This window comes from Canis lupus, chromosome 2 (genome assembly GCF_048164855.1).
Source record: "Canis lupus baileyi chromosome 2, mCanLup2.hap1, whole genome shotgun sequence".
Lineage (NCBI taxonomy): Eukaryota > Metazoa > Chordata > Mammalia > Carnivora > Canidae > Canis > Canis lupus.
The window spans coordinates 76,918,199-76,944,140 of NC_132839.1; the positions used below are offsets into that span (position 1 = coordinate 76,918,199).

Consider the following 25,942-nt stretch of genomic DNA (forward strand, 5'->3'; position numbering starts at 1 on the left):
TAGATGTGTCATAAACTTTAAAAGTGAAGGCTTTGACCTTGCATCGGGGCATTGCATTGTACTGCTACTTTGGCCTCTCTTACTGTTATGATACTATAAAGAAGAGGAAATTACACCACTTAACTGTATTTGCTCAGTGCAATTATATGAAGCCCTTAAAAATTCTTCTCTGTTTTTTATATTCTGTAATTAAGAGGGAAAGCATTTATTATTCACATTATTTAGGATGTCTGATTGCTAAAGTAGCAGAAAAAATTCAATTTCTTGAAATTTCAAATATGAGTTTCAAAATGCTGCCTTTATATATGTTACTCAGTTATCTGAATACTTATTTTTTTTTCCCTCAAGTATCCCATCATCTTCTGATATTAGCTTTCTTATTCTGTTCACAACATTTTGTAGGATGTTCTCAAACATTTAGGAAAGGGAAAGTCTAGCTAATGACACTTTACTGAGGAACTTCTACATTCAAAACTTTGCACCAGGTGCTACTGAGAAAATACACATATTAAAGTACATACTATTTACTATGTGCTCATCAATAAGCAAACACTATGATTTCTTTTTATTTTTTTTTGTAAATTTATTTTTTATTGGTGTTCAATTTGCCAAAATATAGAATAACACCCAGTGCTCATCCCATCATGTGCCCCCCTCAGTGCCCGTCACCCAGTAGCCCCCAGCCCCCCACCCACCACCCCTTCCCCCACCCCTAGTTCGTTTCCCAGAGTTAGGAGTCTCTCATGTTCTGTCTCCCTTTCTGATATTTCCCACTCATTTTTTCTCCTTTCCCCTTTATTCTCTTTCACTATTTTTTTATATTCCCCAAATGAATGAGACCTCATAATGTTTGTGCTTCTCTGATTGACGTATTTCACTCAGCATAATACCCTCCAGTTCCATCCACGTTGAAGCAAATGGTGGGTATTTGTCGTTTCTAGTGGCTGAGGAATATTCCATTGTATACATAAACCACAACTTCTTTATCCATTCATCTTTCGATGGACACCGAGGCTCCTTCCACAGTTTCGATGGACACCACAGGCTCTTTCCATAGTCCACAGGCTATTGTGGACATTGCTGCTAGAAACATCGGGGTGCAGGTGTCCCGGCGTTTCAGTGCATTTGTATCTTTGGGGTAAATCCCCAACAGTGCAATTGCTGGGTCGTAGGGCAGGTCTATTTTTAACTGTTTGAGGAACCTCCACACAGTTTTCCAGAGTGGCTGCACCAGTTCACATTCCCACCAACAGTGTAAGAGGGTTCCCTTTTCTCCGCATCCTCTCCAGCATTTGTTGTTTCCTGTCTTGTTAATTTGCCCCATTCTCACTGGTGTGAGGTGGTATCTCATTGTAGTTTTGATTTGTATTTCCCTGATAGCAAGTGATGCGGAGCATTTTCTCATGTGCATGTTGGCCATGTCTATGTCTTCCTCTGTGAGATTTCTCTTCATGTCTTTTGCCCGTTTCATGATCAGATTGTTTGTTTCTTTGGTGTTGAGTTTCATAAGTTCTTTATAGATCTTGGAAACTAGCCCTTTATCTGATATGTCATTTGCAAATATCTTCTCCCATTCTGTAGGTTGTCTTTTGGTTTTGTTGACTGTATCCTTTGCTGTGCAAAAGCTTCTTATCTAGATGAAGTCCCAATAGTGCATTTTTGCTTTTGTTTCTTTTGCCTTCGTGGATGTATCTTGTAAGAAGTTACTGTGGCCGAGTTCAAAAAGGGTGTTGCCTGTGTTCTCCTCTAGGATTTTGATGGAATCTTGTCTCACATTTAGATCTTTCATCCATTTTGAGTTTATCTTTGTGTATGGTGAAAGAGAGTGGTCTAGTTTCATTCTTCTGCATGTGGATGTCCAATTTTCCCAGCACCATTTATTGAAGAGACTTTCTTCCAGTGGATAGTCTTTCCTCCTTTATTTAATATTAGTTGACCATAAAGTTGAGCACAAATAATGCGGCATAAAATAGGGGTTTATATATCTTTTTGAATTAGTGTTTTATTTTCTTTATTATATTTTCCTTTATTTTATTAGTAATTCCTGGATATATGGTATTTCCATTTTTATTTTTATTTTTTTAAACCTTTTTTTAAAATTTTTTTTATTTATTTATGATAGTCATACAGAGAGAGAGAGAGAGAGAGAGAGAGAGAGAGGCAGAGACACAGGCAGAGGGAGAAGCAGGCTCCACGCAGGGAGCCCGACGTGGGACTCGATCCCAGGTCTCCAGGATCACGCCCTGGGCTGAAGGCGGCGCTAAACTGCTGGGCCACCCGGGCTGCCCTCCATTTTAAATTTTTTCATGAACCTCCAAACTGTTTTCTATGGTACCTGCCCTAGTTGACATTCTCACATAGTGCACATGGTTTCCCTTTTCTCTACATCTTTTCCAACTCTTGTTATTTCTTGTCTTTTTGATACTAGTCATTCTGATTGGTGTGAGATAATATCTCATTGGGGTTTTGATTTGCACTTCCCTGATGACTAGTAATGTTGAGCAACTTTTCATGTGTCTATTGGCCATTTGTATGTCTTTAGAAAAACATCCATACATATCTTCTGGTCATTTTCTAATTAGACTGTTGGGTTTTTGGTGTTGAGTTCTAAGAGTTCTTTATATATTTGAGATATTAACCTCTTATCAGATATATCATTTGCAAATATCTTCTCCCATATCTAGGGTACCTTTTTATTTTGTTGATGCTTTCCTTTATTGGCAAAGGCTTTTTATTTTGGTATAATCCAAATAGTTTACTTTTGCTTTAATTTCCCTTGTCTGAGGAAACATATCCATAAATATGTTGCTAAGGCTAATGTCCAAGAGATTATTATTTATGTTTTCCTTTAGGATTTGTGTGACTTCAGGTCCCATATTTAGGATTTAATTCATTTCTTTTTTTTTTTTTTTTTAATGCACTTTCCCAGTGAGTCATATATAACTGGCTCATGTCTTTTTTTTTTTTTTTAATTTTTATTTATTTACAATAGTCACAGAGAGAGAGAGAGGCAGAGACACAGGCAGAGGGAGAAGCAGGCTCCATGCACCGGGAGCCCGATGTGGGATTCAGTCCCGGGTCTCCAGGATCGTGCCCTGAGCCAAAGGCAGGCACTAAACTGCTGCGCCACCCAGGGATCCCTAATTCATTTCTTATTTTTGTGTATGGTATAGGAAAGTGGTCCACTTTTATTCTTTTGCATGTAGCAGTTCTATTTTCCCAGCATCTTTTGTTAAAGAGAATGTCTTTATCCCATTGTATATTTTTACTGCCTTTGTTGGTTAATTGACCATGTAATTTTGGGTGTACTTCTGAGCTGTCTATCTTATTCTGTTGATTTACATATATGTTTTTGTGCCAATACCATACTATTTTGATTGCTATAGATTTGTAGTATATTTTGAAATCTGGGATTGTAATACTTCCAGCTTTGTTTTCATTCTCAAGATTGCTTTGACTATTTAGAGTCTTCTGTGGTTCTATACAAATATTAGGATTATTTGTTCTACTTGTGTTAAAAATACTGTTGGAATATTGATAAAGATTGCATTGAATCTGTAGATGGCTTTGCATAGTGTGAACATTTTAAAAATATTAATTCTTACAGATCATGATCATGGTATAATTTTATGTTTGTGTCATCTTCAATTTTTTTCATCAGTGTTTCATGTTTTCAGGGTATTAGTCTTTCACCTACTTGGTTAAATTTATTCCCAGGTATTGTATTCTTTTTAATGCAATTGTGAATGAGATTATTTTCTTTATTTCTCTTTCCGCTAGTTTATTATTAGTACATAGAAATGCAACAGATTTCTGGGGTCTCCTGAGTGCCTCAGTTGGTTAAGCATCCCATGACTCTTGATTTCAGCTTAGATCATGATCTCAGGATCATGAGATTGAGCTTCACATTCAGCTCTGTGCTCAGCAGGAAGTTTGCTTCTGCTTGAGATTCTTTCTCACTCTCTTCCTCTGCGCCCCCCCCCAATTCTGTCTCTCTCTCAAATAAATAAATAAATCTTAAAAAAGAAATGCAACAGGTTTCTGTATATTAATTTTATATCCTGCAACATTACTGGATTCATTTGTAAGGTCTAATAAGTTTTTTTTTTTTGGTGGTATCTATAGGATTTTCTAAATATAGTATTATGTTATATGACAATAGTAATGGTTCTACATCTTCTTTAACAATCTGGCTGCTTTTTTTTCCCCTTGTTTGATTGCTATGGTTCAGACTTCCAGTGGTATGTTAAATAAAGTGGCTGGAGTGGTTATCTTTGACTCATTCTTGATTTCAGTGGAAAAGATTTGTGTTTTTACCATGAAATATGATGTTAACTGTGGTTTTGTCATATATAGCTTTTATTATGTTTAGGCATGTTTAATCTAAACCCACTTTGTTGAGAGTTTTTAATCATAAATGGGTGTTGAATTTTGTCACATACTTTTTCCTGCATCTATTGACATGATCATATGGTTACTGTCCTTCATTTTGTTAATGTGATGTATCAAACTGATTGATTTGTGGATAATGAATCATCTTTGCATCTCTGGAATAAGTCCCATCTGATTGTGGTAAATGATCCTTTTAATGTATTATTGAAATTAGTTTGCTAATATTTTGTTGAAGATTTTTGCATCTGTATTCATCAGGGATGTTGGCCTATAGTTTTCTTTTCTTTTTCTTTTTTTTTTCTTTCTTTTTTTTTTTTTTTTGTAATGTTGTCTAGTTTTGGTATTGATAATGCTGGCATAAAATGAATTTGGAAGTTTTCCTTCCACTTCTATTGTTTGGAGTAGTTTGAGAAAAATAGTTATTAATTCTTTAAATGTTTGGTAGAATTCACTGTGAAGCAATCTGGTTCTAGACTTTTGTTTAATGGGAATTTTTTGATTACCAGTTCAATTTCATTACTAATAATTTGTTCAACTTGTCTTTTTCTTCCTAATTCAGTTTTCAAAGATAGTATCTTTCTAGGAGTATATCCACTTCTTCTAGGTTGTCCAATTTGTTGGCATATAATTTTTCATAGTAGTCTCATAATTCTTTGTATTTTTGTTGTGTCAGTTATAATTTCCCCTCACTCATTTCTGATTTTATTTATTTGAGTCCTCTCTTTTTCTTGATGAATCTGGCTAACAGTTTATCAATTTTATCTTTCAAAGAACTGGTTCTTCATTTAATTGATCTTTTTCATTGCTTTTTTAAAGTGTCTATTTCATTTATTTCCACTCTAATCTTTTCTATTTTCTTCCACTAGCTTTAGGCTGTTTTATCTTTTTCTAGTTCATTTAGGTATGAGGTCAGATCATTTATTTGAGATTTTTCTAGTTTCTTGAGATATAGATATATCTATATCATTATAAACTTTCCTATTTTTAGAACTACTTTTGCTGCATTGCAAAGATGTTGAATCATTGTGCTTCGCTTTTCATATATTTTTAAATTTCCTCTTTATTTCTTCATTGACTTACTGGGTATTTAGTCATATATAGTTTAGCCTTATGTGTTTGTGGGGTTTTTTTCAGTTCTTTTTTTCTTGTAATTAATTTCTAGTTTCATAGTGGTTTTTTTGTTGTTGTTGTTGTTTTGTTTCATTGTGTTTTGGTAAAAAAAAATCTTTGATAATATTTCAGTTTTTTAAATGTACTGATACTTGTTCTATGGCCTAGCATGTGATCTGTCCTGAATAATGTTCCTCATACACTTGAAAAGAATGTGTATTCTGCTGTTTTTGGATAGAATTATATACATATAATTAAATGGACTTAACAGATTATATAAATAATCTGTCTTTGTGTATATATAATTTGTCTTTATGTATATATATTATTCAATATACATAGTATATATTATTCTGTATGTGTGTATATACATATATACACATATATTTATATATTTATATATAATCTTTAAGTCCAGTAATGTAATGTGTCAGTTAAAGCCATTTTTTCCTTATTGAATTTCTGTCTATATGATCTATACATTGATTTAAATGGCCTGTTGAAATCCCCTATTATTGCTATATTATTGTCAATTTCTCTCCTTCTGTATGTTAGTATTTGCTTTATGTATTTAGTTTCTTTCATATTGGGTGCATAGATACTTATATCTTCTTGTCAGGTTAATACTTTTATCATTATGTAATGCCCTTCTTTGTCTCTTGTGATAGTATTTGTTTTAAAATCTTTTTTATTTAATATAAGTATTGCTACCCTTTTTTATACTTTTTTATATTTATGCTTTTTCTATCTTTCTACTTTTAATCTATATGTGTCTTTAGATCTGATGTGAACCTCTTCTTGGCAGCATATAGATGTGTCTTTTTTAAAGAATATTCTTTCAGTGACTACATATTTTGATTAGAGCATTTAGACTACATTTCAAGGAATTATTGATAGGTAACTACTTATTGCTATATAGTTAATTGTTTTTGGTTGTTTTTGTATAACTTTTCTGTACCTGTCTTCTCTTAATCCTTTCCCTTGGGATTGATGATTTCCTTTAGTGTTATGCCTGGATTCCTTTCATTTTTATTTTATTTTTTAATTTGTTATGTTTCTGGTTTGTGGTTACAATGAGGTTCATATTTAATATCCTAAATGTATAGCAGTATATATTAAGTTGATGGTTACTCAAGTTCAAACACATTCTAAAAACACTACATTTTTAGTCTCTCCCTTCTCATTTTCTGTATATGCTGTCATGTTTTACTCTTTATTTTGTGAGTCCTTTCACTATTTTTTTAGATATAATTAATTTTACTACCCTCTTTTAACATTCATACTACCTTAAAAGTATTTGATCTACTACCTTTATTATATATTTGCTTTTACTTGTGAAATTTTTTGCTTCATAGTTTTCTTCTAATTATGGCCTTATTATTTTTCCCTTTTTTTCTTTACTCTTTAACATTTCTTCTAATTCTAAGTTTGGTTTAGTAGTAATGAACTATTAGTTTTTGTTTGCATGGAAACTCTATCTTTTCTTCAATTCTGAATGATAATCTTGCCAGGTAGAGTGGTTTTGGTTGTAGGTTTTTCTTTAAGCACTTTGAATATATCATAACACTCTCTTCTGGTTTGCAAAATTTCTGCTGGAAAATCTTGTAGATTTTCCCTTGTAGTTAACTTTCTGTTTTGTTCTTGCTTTTAAGATTCATTACCATGTCATTGCCTTTCCTGCCATTCTGTGTGGTCCCTCTATCCTTCATTGTACTGAAACTGTTTAGTCAGCCCTCACTTCTTCAGGAGAATTTGCTCTACATAGAAGTATAGACTCAATGTATCTGTGGAAGAGGTAAGTTCAAGGCTTACTATGTCTCCATTTTAGATCTATATATATTTTTTAAATCCTCTGAAACATTTACTCCATAAAGTCAGAGAGTTTGTTAGTTTACTGCTGATTTTCATTGCTGGAATAGTTCTAATAGTCACTCAAAAGTTAAATTAATGTTCTTAAAGAAAATGGAGCTACTGGGCAATTACTTAGAATAATTATTTTAGTGTTGATTTGCAATTACTATTAGTGTGATGTAATACTCATGTATTAAGTGGCTGGGATATAGGAGTTTCCTCCTATATTCAGTGAAGACAGATAGTAATTTTTTATCTTTTTAAATAAATTGAGATATAATTAACAGATGTCATTACATTCAGCTATACAACATAATAACTCAATAGTTGTATATTTTACAAATGATCACCAAGTTAAGTCCAGTTAACATCTATCATAACACATAGTTATAATTTTTTCTTGTGATGAGAACTTAATATCTTAATTATCTACTTCCTTAGCATCTTCCAAATCTATGCAATAGTAGTATTATTTCTTTAATAAGTGAAATTTCATCTATTTGTTTTGTTTTATACTTTCCTAGATTGTTAGATATCAGTTACTGATGTTCTCAGAGCATCTTTCTAGCAATGTAAATAATGATTTTTTTTTTCCTTAGACCTCTTCTCACAGGAGCCTTAATAGTAGGAACTGGGTTCTTTTGTTCTCTTTTATCCCCAGTGCCAACCCCAGTATCTGGATTATAGTAAGCAATTTAAATAAAGTTGAATCAATGAATATCAACTGTATTTTGGGAGAACTAAGGCTACCAGCAGCAGTCTTCTTACTTTTATCTAGAAAAATCATTTGATATTTTTTCTCTTTGTTTTATTTCATATTCTTTTTCAAAAGGTATGTGTGAAGTTTTTGTTTGTTTAATTTGCAGTTTTTAGCATCTGAAAAAGTGGAGGGACATCTTTTTTTCTATATTTCTATAAGTAAAAGAAGGTATTTAAAGCCATTTCTGAATATGATTTGAATAAAAAAGGAATTAAACTTGTAGTAATTCTTCTCTTCAGAATTGACACACATTAAATCATACATAATCCTTTTTGATCAAATGCAATATATAGAAAAAACAATAACTAGATATATAACCAATGAGAAGAAATTGTCTTCTCAACCCATAAAAGTCATATTTCTTTATTGACAAGTGTTTCAATTTGGTACAATTGTTTTCTACAAATATGGAAATCTGTGCATAAAGTTATATTGACGAATTAGGTTATTTTATTTTATTTTGAATTAGGTAATTTTAAAATATCATCCCATCTTTAAACAAATTTGAAATATTTTTCCTACATAAATCAATCATACTGCAATATCTCTGTCTTCACTGACTTATTACAGAAAATTTATACTTCAGAAATAACACACATGTACAATGATCGGTATGACACTAACATATTATGCCTAAATGGAAAAGAAATTATTATTTTTTTTTTTTTTTTTTTTTTGGAAAAGAAATTATCAATGAATTAATTTGGATCAAAAAGATAGCCATTTTTTCCTGAAAAAATTTAAAAGCTTAAATTTCTATGCAAAATATACAATCTCAAGCCCAAACTTTAAAAATTTTGAATCAGTTTTGGTGTTTGATTCTTTTGAGAGAATTGCTATTTTATTTATTTCTTTGATAAAAAATGTGTTTATTTAGAAACATTCAGAATTCCAACAAATCAGCTGCAACTCTTTTTATTCTTTCTTTCTTTCTTTTTTTTTTTTTAATTATCCGGTGGTATTCTGTTAACAAAACAACAATTATTTCACGTAAACTACATCAGAGACAACTGAAGATGGAAAAACTATCATCCCCATATTTAACTAATTTGTGCTGTGCATGAACAAGACCTGCTTTAAATTTCCACACAAATTTGCAACCTCATACTGTACCAAGCAAGGTTAGTGGCTATTAAAAATACCATCAGGACAGGGCTATCTAATGACATATTCAATAGTGTGTTAACTATACAAAAAATGACAGTCTACAGTTTAAAAATAAAGCTTTCACAGCCTTACATTTCAATTTTTTTCTTTAGAAGGGGTGAGTTTTACACGAGGGGGTTAAATGCTTTACAAACAAAAGAAAAACTGCACTAGAACCAACCTATCCTTCATCATCTTCTTCATCCTCCTCCTCTTCCTCTTTCTCCCTTACCCTTCCTTCCTTTTCTTGCTTTTTTCAGCCTTGACAACTCCTCTTTTTTTGGCCACATCAGGCTTTCCTTTGTCTCAATATGAGCAATACCCTTGTCATATTTTTCCTTAAGCTTAGCAGCCTTCTTTTCATAAGACTGCTTGTCATCTGTGTTCTTCCACATTTCTCCCAGTTTCTTTGCAACATCACCAGCAGATAGACTGGGATATTCTCCTATGTGTTGGAGGCAATACTCAGAACAAGAAAAAGGAAGAAGGAGGCCTCTTGGATGCATTGGGATCCTTAAACTTCTTTTTTTGCTTTCCCTATAGGGAGGATATGAGTTTTCATTTCTCTTTCATAACCAGCCTTGTCTCTCTTTGCCATGTCTTCAAATATATTTTCTCTTTAACAAACATAGTATTCCACCTTTCTGAGCACTTCTTAGAAAATTCTGAGAAGTTGACTGGGGCATCTGGGTGCTTCTTATGCTCCTCTCAGTAAGTTTGCAAAAGAATAGTTTTGATAACATTTTGCCTCTTAGCTTCTTAGTATCTCCTTTGCCCATGTCTAATTATTTTTCCACAAAGTCACCCAGAGCCCATCTGGCTCTCACTTGCCCTGTCACTGTCTCTGTGGAGCTCAATGTACTGCAATGGCTGTGAGAGTGGGAGCCAGACGCAGCCTCCTCACTCTCTCCACTCTTGAGAATTGCTTGTAAAATTTTAATTAAATTGCCTTTATAATAAATAAAAACAAAAAGCTATGATCTTGTTCCTTATTTTTTCTTGTATTTCACCAAATTTACTCTGCCTGGTTTTCCAGAAGGCAAGTATTTTTATTATTTTTTAGTAGAATATAATTGTAATTTGGACATTTTAGAAGCATCTATTCCAAATCAAACTAATTAATAGCTCATGAGGAAAAAGTTCTGCCATAAACTGTATGTTGTACCCTGAACTACATACAGGGACTGAAAGGTTAAATAACACACAAATATATATGAATTGTTTCCTTTTGTTCTCAACAAGACCAAAGTCACTGAGCTAGCTTAAACACAGTCCCCAATGTAGAATTTATTCAAATCATACTGTGGGAATCTAACTGAAGCCAAGCAAAAAATTAAATCTTCTCGCTCCTATTGTGGGAGCTCCTGACCTCAAATCATGACTTTTTGAACTTCCAGCTAGAAGTCTGCTGACATGTGTCAGCTTTCAACTCTCAGCCTCTTATTCTCGGATGAAGTTCTTAATTATGTGCACATGTGTGTGCATGTATGGGGGAGGTAGGGAGGAGAGAGGGAAATGGAGATTTGAATGGCCCAAAGTTTTTGGATGTCCACATCTCATCTGGTCAACTCTTGTCTCATAGTAGGGTCACAGAAGGAAAACACAGTGACTAGGTACTAATAGCTAGCATTTGTTGACACCTGTGTACTAGGCACTGTTCTAAGCACTTTCTACATGCATCTTGTGTAAGCTTCTCAATGATCTAGAATCTCTTTACTATTATATATTTTACATATGAAGAAACTGAAATAGGGGTGCCTGGGTGGCCCAGTAGGTTAAGCATCTGGCTCTTGATTTCATCTCAGGTCATGATCTCAGGTTTGTGGCATCAAACCCAGCATGTGGTTCCATGTTGGGCATGGAACCTGCTTGGGATTCTTCTCTCCCTTCTCTCTGGCCCTCTCCACCTCCACTTGCACACTCTTTCTCTCTGTAAAAAAAAAAAAAAAAAAAAAACAAACAAAAAGCTAGAACAGTAAGAAAAAAATGTCCAAAATTACACAGTTTTTAAGTGATGGAACTTATCTTGTAATGGAAGACTGTCTGTTTTCAGAGACTATGTATTACTCTGCTGAATATAATTTGGGGGCACAGTTGGTGCAAGAGATAAGCCAAGCATATCCTACAATAAGTGTCTATTAAGCTGGTTTTCTTTTTTTGTTGTTGTTGTTGTTGCTCAGAAAGCTGAAAAAGAGTCAAAACTTCAGATTCACATAGCACTTTATATTTGTGATGATCCTGATGAATTCCAACAATTGTGTGTATCAGATAATGCAAAGTTAATATATTCATTTTACAAATGAAGTAGAATGGGTCTCAGAATGACTGATCAATAATGGCCACAAGATTAATACATAATCAAATTTAGAATAGGATGCTCAGGATCTTTTAAGGCAGATCTCTTTGCAGTTTATTCCACTAGTGGGTCAGCATGACATATCTCCCTGCTGGAAAACACTCAAGCACTTGACCTGTTCTTTTCCTTCCAAATAGCAGTATATATATATTTTTTCTTTTGATAAGTACTTCTGTTGTTTATTTACAACATTATAAAGGAAATCTCAAATCTATAAAAGAATAAGCACTTGATAAATTAACAAACATGAAACTTTTTTCTGAGATTGCTTGATATGAATTCATGTACATTCAATCAGGAAACTCCCATCTGAAAAAAACACACAAAAATTCATTTTTAGATAAAAGTGTGAAGAAATAAAAACCGCATAATGTTGCCTTAAGTCTGATATACTCATTAATCCCAGCTGAACTTTTAGTATCCTGTCCAAAAGACCAAACCACATTAACCAGGTCAGTCTGTAAATAGTGAAAGTGAAGCCCAAACCTTACTATGAACACCAGAAAGATGGCATAAGTCTAACTGAAGCTGAATGACCATAAGGTGAAGGAGAAAGTATAAGATGAAAGAAGTGGGAAAGAAATTCATTGTATTTCACAGTGCTTGTCTCAGATTAGAACTCAGAGATGAGTTACTATGGTCTCCTGACAGAGCCCTAAAGAAGAAAGGTCCATAGAAAGAACATGCAGAAACTTCTTTCACTAATAACAGTCCAACTGTGGGTCACAGGCTGCACTACTTTTTAAAATTTATCCTTTGTCTCAAAGACATAGAGGTTGACAAAGGGATGTTCTCACCATTTATACTGGACACAGTTGATTTTATGTTGTGAAAAAATATACACCTGATGGGTTAGAGAAGCTATAAATCAGTAACAGCTGGGGTCATCGTTGGAATGGTAAAGGCAATAGCAGGAGACCATTTCTAGGAAAACAGTGAGAAGACTGGTGTAGATGCTCAACCCAGCCATGTTGCACTCCTAGTATTGGTTTGGGACTGAAGTCCTGGCTTAATATATGAAATCACAAGCCTCTTAAATATCAATTTTATAGACGGGCATTTTCACTTTACAGATTTTCATCTTTTATTCCCCTCTTAAACCCCTCTATAACTTTTCCAATTAATATCGAGTAATATAACTTGCTCATTCATAAGAAATGTAACTAATCTAAATGATGAAGATTAACATTTAGGAATTTTATAGCTATGAGAGCCTGGTATCCAGCATATATCACTGGAGATGCTCATGGCAAAAACAGCCCAAATATGGTCTCTAAGTTATATTTGAAGGAGCAATTCTCCAGCCAATCCTCATTCTTACTTTTCATGCACCATATGGTCCTAAAATGATGTGATTAAATATAGGAAAATGAAACATTGCTTCTGAAGTGAAAATGTTGACAGTTATCTTTCTCATTGCAATCTTTGCAATTTCAGATTAACTATACAGTTAATAATGTCTTTGTGTGGAAGAAAGGATTCGTGGAGAAGGGCTCTTGTGAAGGTTACATGTATTATTTTTTAATGCTTGTCAGCTCTTCAGAGCTCTCCTGGCAACCACTGTAATATAAAATATGGATTTCACAAACAAAAGCAGAAGCTCAAACTCATTATTTTTTTTTCTTTTTGTATTAGTTCTGCCAAGTTCATGATGCCTGAAATAGGAAAAAAAAAAGTTGTTTTTTTTTCTTGTAAAAGCTATCAGATCAGTCCATCCACTTAAAGACCGTAATACTCCATGAAAAGTTTCTTCATAGGATGAAAGGTGAAACTAATGTCAGATCGTAATTCTAAATCATTGTAAATAGATTGGTGGTGCTGAGAAATGGAAGAGTAAAAGGTTAGAAAAGATTAGATGCTTTACAATTTTGTTCCTTAACCTGTTGCTAAAAAAAAAAAAATGAATACATCACTCCTTTTACTTATAATTTTTGTCCCATTATGATTCCAACCAACCACAAGTCTATCCATTCTTACTTCTACAAACATTGTCTACCATATGTTACCCCCGCCCTGGATGCTACAAAAGTAAAGAAAATAAGCACTTAAAAAAATAAGCACTTACCTACAAGGAGCTCAAAATCTTGTAGTAGGGCAGATAGATAGGCATAAGTAATAGAAGTATAATGTGATCGTTTTTTAAGATTTTATTTATTCATGAGAGTCACAGAGAGAGAGAGAGAGGGGCAGAGACATAGGCAGAGGGAGAAGTAGGCCCCCTGCGGGGAGCCCAATGTGGGACTCGATCCCAGGATTCTGGGATCACGATCTGACCCAAACGCAGACGCTCAACCACTAAGCCAACCAGGTGTCCCAGTGTGATCATTTCTAAGATGACTAAAGTATTATCCCAACCTGGAAGAGCCATAAAGTAGACCTTGAGGTGGATGCAGATTTTGCTGTATGATAGCAAAGAAGCCACAGAAGTTTATCTTCACCCAAAGATACTTAGTATTTGAAATAATATAGACATTCAATGGGAGCTGTTAAAAAAAATGGAGTTTAAAGTATACAGAAAAGAAAGCCATAAGAAAGATTTCTTCAGGTCTTTCAGTAATGCCATGTTTGAAATTATCATCATGAAATAAATCTGCCCATACTCCACATTATGATCATTTAATTAGATAGAATGGTAATTATAATTCATAATTTTATCCTTATTAGTTTCACAGGTAAAATTTAGTGGTTCATTAGTTGCGTGTAATACCCAGTACTCATTAAATCAAGTGCCCTCCTTAATGCCTATCACCCAGTTACCCTATCCCCCACCTACTTCCCCTACAGCAACCCTCAGTTTGTTACCTATAGTTAAGAGTCTCTTATGGTTTGCCTCTCTCTCAGTTTTCATCTTATATTATTTTTCCTTCCCTCCCCTATATTTATCTGTTTTGTATCTTAAATTCCACATAGGAGTGAAATCATTTGATATTTGTCTTTTTCTGACTGATTTATTTTATCATTTAGCATAATACCATCTAGTTCTATCCATATCATTGTAAATGGCAAGATTTCATGGTTTTTGATGGTTTGATGGCTGAATAATATTCTATTATTAATAATATTCCATTATATATATATATAATTTTCTTCACCCATTCATCTATTGATGGAGCATTCATAATTTTTTAAAGATTTATTTATTTATTTATTTGTTCATGAGAGACACAGAGAGAGAGAGAGAGAGAGAGAGAGGCAGAGACACAAGCAGAGGGAGAAGCAGGCTCCATGCAGGGAGCCCCATGTGGGACTTGATCCCAGGACTCCAGAATCACGCCCTGGGCTGAAGGCAGGCTCTAAACCACTGAGCCACCCAGGCGTCCCAGAACATTCATAATTTTAAAGAAGTACCTCACCAGCATTCATTTAATAAATAATTAGTGAGTGCCAAAAATATCTTTTTGGAACTTAACATAATAGGGGCTTCATGAATTGTTTTAGAGAGAAAACAAATCCTTCATAGGTGCTTAAATTTAAAGCATAGAGAAGTGACAAAACTTTTGTCATGAAGATGACAGTGCCTAAAGATCAAATTGAATTCTTTTGTTTTCTGTTTACTATGCCTACATAATTTTTCACCCCAAACCTTGTTGTTAGGGAAGTAGGTCATTTAAGCATTTAGGTCTTTATTGACTCATGAACTAAATGGGTTTTAGCTCAGCCAATTTGCCTCTTGTTTTTTCAAGTTAATATTATTCACCATAGTGTATTTAGTAGTATAAAATATAAATCTACTTGAGGATAGCAAGTAGCACATTTTTTGTATAATACAAAACAAACATGGTGATCATAAACATACAAGCCTGAATGAAGAGACTGTGGATAAGACTGATATATTTCCCAACGTGTCTATTTTGTACTATTTTAAAATTGTCCTTAGGGGTGATGGGGCCAGAGAATTACCCTGTGAGCTAGGTTACTTAGGTTTTTCCTTAGGAGATTTGATGGTTCCTAATGTCACTCATCCTGGACAAATAAACTAGGTTGGCTGAAGGTTTTTTTTGTTGTTGTTGTTGTTTGTTTGTTTTGCTTTTTGAAAGATAGGGGAAAAACTTAGTCTCTGGGTCTGGGTAGAAACAAGAGATGGAGAACAGAAAGGAAATCTGCCAGATTTTATGTGATTCTAGATGTCAAGGGAAGGATACTGTGTTCTTCTCCAAACCATAGAGTTGATATAAACAAAAAAGATGCCAGAACATGTCTGGCCTTGGCAATAGTTTTCAGGTAACTTGACTCTATAATCCCCTATTATTATTTATCATTTTCAGCCTTGTACAAGTCAACTTTGGTTTCATTTTGTCTGTGTAAAATTGGAGATGGGAAAATTCATATGTACTGAGTTTCTATCTAGACACTAGCTGAAGGTAGCGTGGCAGTCATGGTTGAAGAGAGTGGGCAGGCCAACTCATCAGACATATCAGAAGCTGAGGTTAGCTCACTATGGCAAGATATGGAGAACACAGTGAAATGATGTAAGGGAATTTCATCTTGAACATAACCGTGACCCTGGAAATACTTGTTAAAATGGCCAAGAGATACCTTGGATTTGCGCTATGTTGAATTTAGCCCACTTGGCTCAGCCATTATAATTCTATAGTAAAAATGAAGTGCTGTGATGTTTTGTAATCCCAGTTTAGAGAGGCCTGGGGTATGTGGGTCCTCAGACAATTTCTGGTTTGTTTTTTTTGTTTGCTTGTTTGTTTTACTTGGTAAGTTTTTGCACCGCACAACTATAGGGGTGCCATTTATATCATAGTTTCTTCAAATGATGCTCCCTGGAATTGTGCCGAGTACTATCCGCATAGATCTATTCAGTTACCCTGTCAAGTAGCTGCTCTTGGTTTCCAGCTTTATGTACATCAATTCTTTATATGCAAAAATTAATTTAATACACCATATATCTTATCTTTAATGTTCTTGGGAACTATCTGAATTCTGTTGCTTAAATTTCTCTTTGTACTATTGACAATCTGTCTTCACAGCCATAAAGAGCTGTTACAAATACAGATCACTTTTTTAAAAAACATCATTGGCACACACAATTTGAATTAAGTCTAAGATTTGCCAGTGTTTCTATTTCACAGAAAATTTTATTTTTATGTCTATTTTCCATTTTCTATCTTTTTGTTATTTTTGATGTCATTGAAATGCTTAAAGAAGTAAGTATATTTTTCTGACTTTGCTTATTGATTAAAAAGAAAATAGTAAAGTCATGTACATTTCACAGTTCTACAGAAAGACTCAAAAACATCATATCAGCTCTGAAAATTTGTCACTAGGTATGTGAGAACTATCTTGGGAAAACTGCCTTCATTCAAATTTGAAATCTGCTCTTATATTTAAAATTAAAGGTCTTTCTTCATTTATTACCAATGAATGTAGTTGGCTTTATGATTCACATTTTCTTTAGAAATGTGGTTTTATTATTGCATGGGAGGCAGGAGTTTGATCTCCCCGGGCTTTATATCAAATTGCTTTGGTTTTAAGTGAATGGTGATTTCTGTGTCTATGTGAGACTCTTATGCCCATCCTTGTAAGTTAATGATACAGTCCATCTTCTTCTGAGTGTGAGAAGGGAAGCTAGTGATTAAGAATTAAATTTTGGATTTTCTTTTGCCAAAGCTTTCTTTCATTTAAACTTAAGGGATTTTTGCTTAACTCTCCCTTCATTTTGATCCTCCATTCCAACCCTTTCTGTTTGCCTAGATTTTCTTAGTGTTTAAGCCAATAATTATGCATGTTCATGATATAAACATTCTACTCAAGAGTTAGGAATCCAAATGAAAGTTGGATGTTGTTTATATCTTTTGCCTTGTCAGGGTAGCTTCCAGATGATTGCTCTCTTGACTTTCTCTTCCTCTAACATTTGCTTTTTTTCCCTCTAATTTACAATTGTCTTGACCTTTTGAAAGTCTAATTCACTTTGCTTTAAAAAAATAAATACTTGTGTCTTGGGCTTTGAATGCTCTTAATTGTACCTTTTGATTTTTGCCACTAAATGTTTTTCAATACTCTCCAACTCTAAATGCCTTTTTAAAAAGGAATAATAACCTAATCTAATTTGATTAATTATCAAAACTCTAATTACTATTTTGGCATTCATTTGTCTCCACTTTTGCAACTTTCCAACTCTAACGTGCTTTCTAGACACCTCAGAATTTAGAATCCGCTCATTTTCAACCATTTCATATTTTTTCTTCATTTAAAAAATATATTTTATTTATTTATTCAGGAGAGACACACAGAGAGAGACAAAGACATAGGCAAAGGAAGAACCAGGCTCCCTGCAGGGAGTCTGGGGTGATACTGGATCCTAGGACCCTGGGATCAAGACCTGAGCCAAAGGCAGATGCTCAACCACTGAGCCACCCAGGTGTCCTTCTTCATTTTTTTGAAAAAAAAAAAATTATTATGGTAAGAACATTTAACATAAGATCTGCCCTCTTAAATCTTTTTTCCCTCTTAAATTTTAAGTGTACAAAACATTGTGGACTGTAGGTATAATGCTGCACAGAAAGTCTCTAGAGTTTAGTCATCTTGCTGGACTAAAACCTTATGCCTATTGATTATTAACTCCCCTTCCCCCAACCCCTAGCAACCAATTTCCACTCTGATTCTATGAACTTGACTTATATGAATTTCATATAATTTTTATTTATATGAATTTTATTTCCTACTTATAGAATTTTAAATACTTTCTATAAGTGGAATCATTTGGTATCTTTTTTTGACTGCCTTATTTCACTTAGCACAATGTCCTCACAGTTCATCCATGTTGTTGCATATTGCAAGATTTCTTTATTTTTTAAGGCCGAATAGTATTCTTTTGTGTGTACATACCACATTTTTTTTGTATCCATTCATTTGTTGGTAGACATTTAGGTTGTTTCCACATCTTGGCTATCGGTAATAGTGCTGTCATGAACACAGGAGGGCTATCTATTTGAAATCCTGATTTCAATTCTTTGGATGAATACCCCCAACTGAGTTTGCTGGATCATATGGTAGTTATTTTTAAGTTTTAATGAACCTCTATTTAGTGGCTGCACCATTTTTCATTCCCACCTAAATATTTAGGAATAAACTTAACTAAGAAACTGAAAAGCTTATGCATTGAAAACTATAAAACATTAATGAAAGAAATTAAAGACACAAAGAAATGGAAAGATATCCATATTAATGGATTGGAAGACAATGTTATTAAAATATCCATACTACCCAAAGTAATCTACAGATTCAGTGCAATCCCTATCAAAATGCCAATGTTATTTTTCACAAAAATAGAAAAAAAAAACAATTCAACCAGTTTATATTCTTACACAATCTACTTACATCTGAAAACTAATGATATACCTTTACAAGTGACAAAGCTATATAATGAAAATAAAAATGCCTTGTCACTTATTTTGGTAAATTACTCTAGGCACCTATAAATAGCATTGTTAAAATGAGCTATGACATTTTATTCTGCTGGGAATTCTTGAGTCTTTCTTTTACATACAATTGAAAGAGTATTGTATTCCTCACAATCCTACATTCCAGATTGCTCTACCATGATTAGAAGGAGAGTAAAACTTCTTAATAATGCATTTCCCAATAGCACAGATTCAGAATATAACACGATGTGTTATTGGCAATTTGGTTACCTGCTTTCTTTAAAATGACGGAATCTCTTGTTTTATGGGGATAAAAAGTTTTTGGATGCCATTTCTAGTGTTAAAGTCATATCTTTAATTATAGCACAATTAGCGTGTACACATGCAATTAAATGATTCATTATATTTATTTTTTAATTTAAAAATGTGTATAATAAGCATGAATTGTAAATGAAATAGAAAATGAAATATATAGAGCAGGTCAACCTCCCAATCCACAAAATAAAAATTAAAAAATTCACCTTTTGCTCTAGTCATTAACTATATATAAAGAAACAGAATTTCTAAAATATCAACTTATTTTTTTCTTTTTCTGTAATGCCAGCTCCATAACCATTACCTCCTCCTACCTTTCCCCCAATCCCATCAAAGAGACCAAAGTCATAATCGCTTAGTTTGGAATATGAGGCTAACCTCTGAGTCACTAGGGAAACAGTGCTTTTGAAAGTCATACTTTATTAAGAAAGAACTCTTCTAAATTCCAACTTTCCCTTTACCTTACTGGGTCAAATCTAGTTGTATTGACACATAGAATCTTATAATAAATAGAGTTATGGACAAGGACAGTCTTAATTTTTGCCTTTTGTTCAGTTGTCACATCCAGTTTAGCACTTGTACTTGTTTCTTCTATTTCTGAAAATGTCCCAGTTTTCAGGCTAGTTTATATATTCACCTTAACTACAAGGGTGGATAAGAAGAATAACATAAAATAAGTCCCTATGGAACATGAATGGAAAATTGAAATATCCTCCACCCTTGAAGAGCAAGAAATAAGAGGTGAGATGTGAGTGTCCCTAGTCACTACCTCTCCTGGTGGTAAATTCAATGGGAGAGGATGGTAGATATACCTAAATAGATTTAATGGAGGAAACTAATGCATATGTGTCTTGGGGTGAGAAACGAGTGCTGTTTTGCTCCTTACTTCTTTCCTATATCTTTCTTATATTTCATATTTGGAAAACTTATGTGGTCTGCATGATGCCACATTCTATCTGGTGCCCTTAAGTGGCCGAGAGAGTATCCCAGATTCCCTACTACTTATATGTGGTGTAATGGGGGATTCCAAAGTTCTCAGAAACCCAGTGACAGACTTAGAAATGATACAATAAACTCTTGAGCCAGAGTAGGTCCAGGGTCAGAACAAGGAAGTCTCAGAGTCTAAATGAGGGATGACAGGCTTCATCAATTGTGACCAGTCACTAGCTCACACAAGAGACTTAATTATGGGCTTGAGATTTTCCCCTGCTATTATGAAAATACAGATCTTTTTCTGGCATCCAACATCTTGAGAAGGACATAAGAAGAGACTTCTTAAAAGAAGAGATCCAACACTCATAGGGTGTTTGGTCTTTGATTAGGCTGATATCCTAGTTTTTGAGCTGAGCTTTTTCCTGCACTCTCTTTATTCTACATCTCTACATAAGTTCATATGCACACTCTTACACAAATACACATAATTCCTAACACAAGTATATTTAGTTTTGAAATATAAACATGAGATGTACGTGGTGGAAAAATTTTTAGAAAATACCTAATACAATTTGCATTCTTTATTCTGTATGCATGGATTAGTGAAGATGATTTAAAGTTAAGTGAATTGCTAAAGGTCCCATAAGTGGTAAACATACAGATAAACAACAAAACTAGCACTTTATCGAGGACCATTTAATAACCAGTGTTCTTTCCCCACACGAAAGAGTCAATTAGAATCCTTTATTTTTTTCATCATTGCCAATATAGAACTCATTGCCTCATTGTCTTATCTACCTAAAAAATATTTAGCCTCATAATGAGTCGGTGTCACTATGAAAAATTTGAATGGGAAGGTGAATAAGACATGATCTTTACAATTAAGAGTTTATAACTTAATGTGAGAATTAGAAATGTAAACAAAAAATATAACACATTATTGTTACAAAATAAAGGGAGAAGTGGATATGTAAATGATTCAAAGTCCAATATCTATTATCAATTTATTACAGATTATAGTATAACTGGGATGTCACAAACTTTGCTAAGTTTTAAGTACAGCTCTATAGAGCTTAAATATCTATTTGAATAAATATTGGTCTATTTCTGAGTATTCCTCTTCCCAAATATGCCTGAGAGTCCTCAGTGATACTATGATAAATAAACCAAATAAAGATCTTTTAATCTCTCCAAGTGGGGGATACTAAGTAAAGCCATTTATTCCTCTTAGAATTGTTGGGTCAGAAATGGAGCATTGAGACGTCATGTATAATTAGAGCTGCCTCTTACTAACTGAAGTCCCTTCCTCCAGGACAGGAGCACCTGTCTACCTTCTATTATATTTTCTGCTTTGTTGCACAGTGTCAGAGCATTGCCTAGGCTGCTGCAGTCCCTCAGATGTCTGACCTTCACACCATTGTTTCTTGTTTTCTAGTATTCTGCTATATATCCATGAAAGAGGCCTTCCTGTTTTGTGCCTAGCTTTTTATAAGCAGGGTCTTTTACTTATATTAGAATTTATATATTTATTCATTCATTCAAGTCATACATCAGTGGCTACTATTATATGCTAGGTACCCTTCATCTTAGCAAGAAAGTGTAGAACAGGTTCATGTCACTGAGTGACTAAGAACTGTCCAACATTTACACAGATTTACACATTTAAGCTACTTGAGAGATGTACCTATCACTAGAAGTCTTCTTCATGTATAAGGATTTTCCTTAAAGGCCCTGCACTTATTCCTATATTCTATAACAGAATGTATAAATTAAGGCACCTAGAAATGGGACTTGGAAACTCTTTTTTTCTCCAGTCCTTATATAGTGCTGGACACAAAGTAGATTCAAAATATCTAGTGAAAAAGTAAACCATATAGTTCATCAGACACGACTTTATATTAATTATGGGTAAGATTCAAATTATTTCCAAATGATCTTCTAGGAACCAGGATATTCAGGGTTTATTCTTATAAGTGAAGCATTTATTTATATCTGAGCCCAAATATAAACCCATAAACACATGGGCAATTAATTTACAACAAAGGAGGTAAGAAGATAGAATGCAGAAAGGATGATCTCTTTAATAAATATTGGGAACACTGGACAGCTACATGCAAAAGAATAAAACTGGACTATGGTCTTACAACATGTATAAAAATTAACTTAAAATGAATTAAATACTTGAATGTTAGACTTGAAATAATAAAACTCCTAGATTAAAACATAGGTGGTAAAATCCTTGACATCGGTCCTAGAATTTTTTTGTTATTGTTTTTAGTTTCTTTATATATATATGTTTTTTTCTTTATATGTTTATATATATACATTATATATATATATATATATATGATTCCAAAGACAAGGGCAACAAAAATAACCAAGTAGGACTACATTCAACTAAAAAGTTTCTGCACATTGGAGGAAACCATTAACAAAATGAAAAGGCAACTGATTGGGAAAAGATATTTAAAAATAATACATCCAATAAGAAGTTAATATCCAAAATATGTAAAGAACTCATTTAACCCAATACCAAAAGAGCAAACAATCCAAGTAAAAAGTGGCAGAGGATCTGCCATTTTTTCAAAGAAGATGGACAGATGGTCAACCAGCACATAAAAGGCTGCTCAGTATCACCAATCATCAGGGGAAATGTAAATGAAAACCATAATAAGGGGTCACTTCATGCCTGTCAGAATGGCTATTATCAAAAACATGAGAAACAACAGGTGTCGGCAAGGATGTAGACAAAAGGGAACCCATGTGCCCTGTTGGTGAGAACGTAAGATGGGAAAATAACTATGGAAAAAATTATGGATGTTCCTCAAAAAGTTATAAATGGAACTACCATATGATCCAGCAATTCAACTTCTGGGTATCTCTCTAAAGAAAACAAAACACTAACTCAAAAAGGTATATGTATATATACCCTCATGTTATTGTAGCATAGTTCGGAATAGCAGAGGTATGGAAACAACCTAAATGTCCATCAATAGATGTATGGGTAAAGAAATCATATGTATATATTACTCATTCATTAAAAAATGAATGAAATCTTGCCATTTGTGACAAAATGGATGGACCTTGAGCGTATTGTGTTAAGAAAATCATAGAAAAACAGATACTGCATTATTGCAAAAAGTAGGATCTAAAAAACAAGACAGACCCACAAACAAAACAACCCTCCTGCCCCAGACTCAGATACAGAGAACAGAGTGGCAGTTGTCAGAGGGGACCAGAGTAGGGGGCTTCATAATGGGTGAAGGGGATCGAAAGGTACAAACTTCCAGTTATAAAATGAGTAAGTGATAGAGATACAGCACAGGAAATATAGCCAATAATATGGTATAAACATGAATGGTGACAGATGGCAACTAGATATATTGTCGTGATCAGTCACAATACACAAATCACTGTATTTTGCACATGAAACTAAAACAATATTGTACGTTAATTATACTTCAACATATTGTATGTTGTAATTTAATTATACTTTTTTAAAGAACCAAAATGAAAGATTAAGATGAATTTCTCTGCATATGTGTTTACTGGTCTTAGTAAAAGTAAAATACATCCAGGTAGGGGGTAGGGAATGGAATTATTTTATTATGCACCAGATTATTACAATCTTATTTTCAGTTAAAATGGACTTATATGAAATACACACAAAGCTAGAATAATTTCATAGTAGACCAGTTAGCTTCTCTAATATTTCTGAAATTAGATGTCATTCAGAATTTAGATATTTCAAGTTTGGAAGAGATAATGTCTACACACTATAAATTACATTGCATGTACTAAAAAGTCTAGGGCAGCAATGCCAAGATCAAACCCAGAAATAATTATTGGCAGCAAAATGTATGACTGCACACTAAGTGGAAAATAAAAATTATAAACTGTCTTATGTCAATCCAAATTAGGTTGTTGCCAAAAGATAAAGGATACTTCAGGTTTTATTACCAAGTAAATTACAAATCTCCCTTTGGTTTTCAGAATTTTGGGATTTCGGAAAGGCAGATAAAAGATTATGGATCTCTATTGCTTTATTTACTAATCTCTGAGGATAATTAGAATTAATAGAACTTTATCCTGACTTCCCGATTAATCAGACACAAGTAGCTTTGGCCAGCCTAGGCAATATTTGCAGTAGTTGACACGTACACTTAGATTCGAAAACAGTGGTGGGTAAATTATCACAAATACTTCTTTTTTTGCCTAACCCAAGACAACATTGTCTCAGTTTTACTCCCTCATCTCTAGCAGCTTCTTCACATTTTCCTTAGTTGTTCCCTCATCTTTTTGACCGCTGAATGTTGAAGAGCTGCAATATTTGAATGTTTGTCTTCCTGGAATGTACCTACTCCATTGGTAATTAGTCCTGTCTGGTTTTAGGGCTTTAAAGTCATACAAATGATTTCTAATTTATTCTGCATCTAAGACATCTCTGAACTGTAGACTCATTAATACCACTGTCATCTAGATTATCTCCACTTAAACATAAGACAAAACAGATGAACATGGAAGGATGGGAGGAAGAGAAGCAAACCAGAAAACAAACTCTTAGCTACAGAGAACAAACTGAGAGTTGCTAGAGGAGAGGTGAGCAGAGGTTGGGTTAACTCCTGATGGCTATTAAGAAGGGCACTTATGATGAGCACTGGGTGTTGTATATGTGATGAATCCCTAAGTTCTACACCTGAAACTAATATTATACTGCATTTTAACAAACTGGAACTGAAATAAAAACTTGAAACTACAAAAAAGGAGAGGGGCACAAGAATAAAATAATCTTCCTATTAAATAAATAAATATCTCCACTTAAATGACTAATGAGAATTTTCAAACAAAACATGTCCAGAACTAAACTAAATTTCTTATCCTACAAATCCTATTCCTTAATTCAGTCTTCAAGAAATTTCCATGGCTACATTGGATACAAATAGTTGCTCTATTGTTTTAGCTACCTGATTATTCATACATCTTTGATAGCCTTTGTCACTTGTACCATAATCTATTTGCATCTCTACACCACCAGATTCTGTTCTTCTTCTTAATTTTGTTTGGCATTAGTTGAGAATAGGTTGTTTAATTATCAAAACATAATTCCTTTTTAGGTATTATTTTTATTAAATCTCAACTCTTGAGTACATTTTTAAAAGTATAATTAACATAGTGTTTTATTAGTTTCAGATGTACAATCTAATGATTTAATAATTCCATATATTACTCAATGCTCATCACTATGAGAGCACTCCTAATTCCTTTTTAAGCCATAATTATTAACAGTGGCAGGCTGTAACATTACTGCCAAAATTACAGGATTTTTAGCCATTTAAGATAATTATCTTAATATATATTTTATTATATTTGCCATCATTTAAAACAATTCTAACTTGAGTTTCTCTGACACTAGCTTTTATTATACCTGGTAGTGAGATTTTAAGAAGCTAATTGTTGGGATCCCTGGGTGGTGCAGTGGTTTAGCGCCTGCCTTTGGCCCAGGGCACGATCCTGGAGACCTGGGATCGAATCCCACGTCGGGCTCCCGGTGCATGGAGCCTGCTTCTCCCTCTGCCTATGTCTCTGCCTCTCTCTCTCTCTGTGACTATCATAAATAAATAAAAATTTAAAAAAAAAGCTAATTGTTTTCTTAAACATCCTTGGGGGCTTGTCATTATCTACCAAAAATAACATAAGCGTTGTGAA

At 33.7% G+C, this 25,942-nt stretch overlaps 1 long non-coding RNA gene and 1 pseudogene across 1 annotated transcript in view; both read right to left on the reverse strand.

Moving 5' to 3' along the window:
• Positions 1-9,440: 9,440 nt before the first annotated feature.
• LOC140609675 (high mobility group protein B1 pseudogene) lies at positions 9,441-10,180 on the reverse strand (annotated as a pseudogene).
• A 1,130-nt stretch (positions 10,181-11,310) lies between these two features.
• The window catches only part of LOC140622282 (uncharacterized), a 57,202-nt gene continuing 42,570 nt past the window's right edge, over positions 11,311-25,942 (reverse strand). Inside the window, exon 3 of the long non-coding RNA XR_012022052.1 lies at positions 11,311-11,924. This is a non-coding gene — a long non-coding RNA (uncharacterized lncRNA). The remainder of the gene's footprint in view (positions 11,925-25,942) is intronic.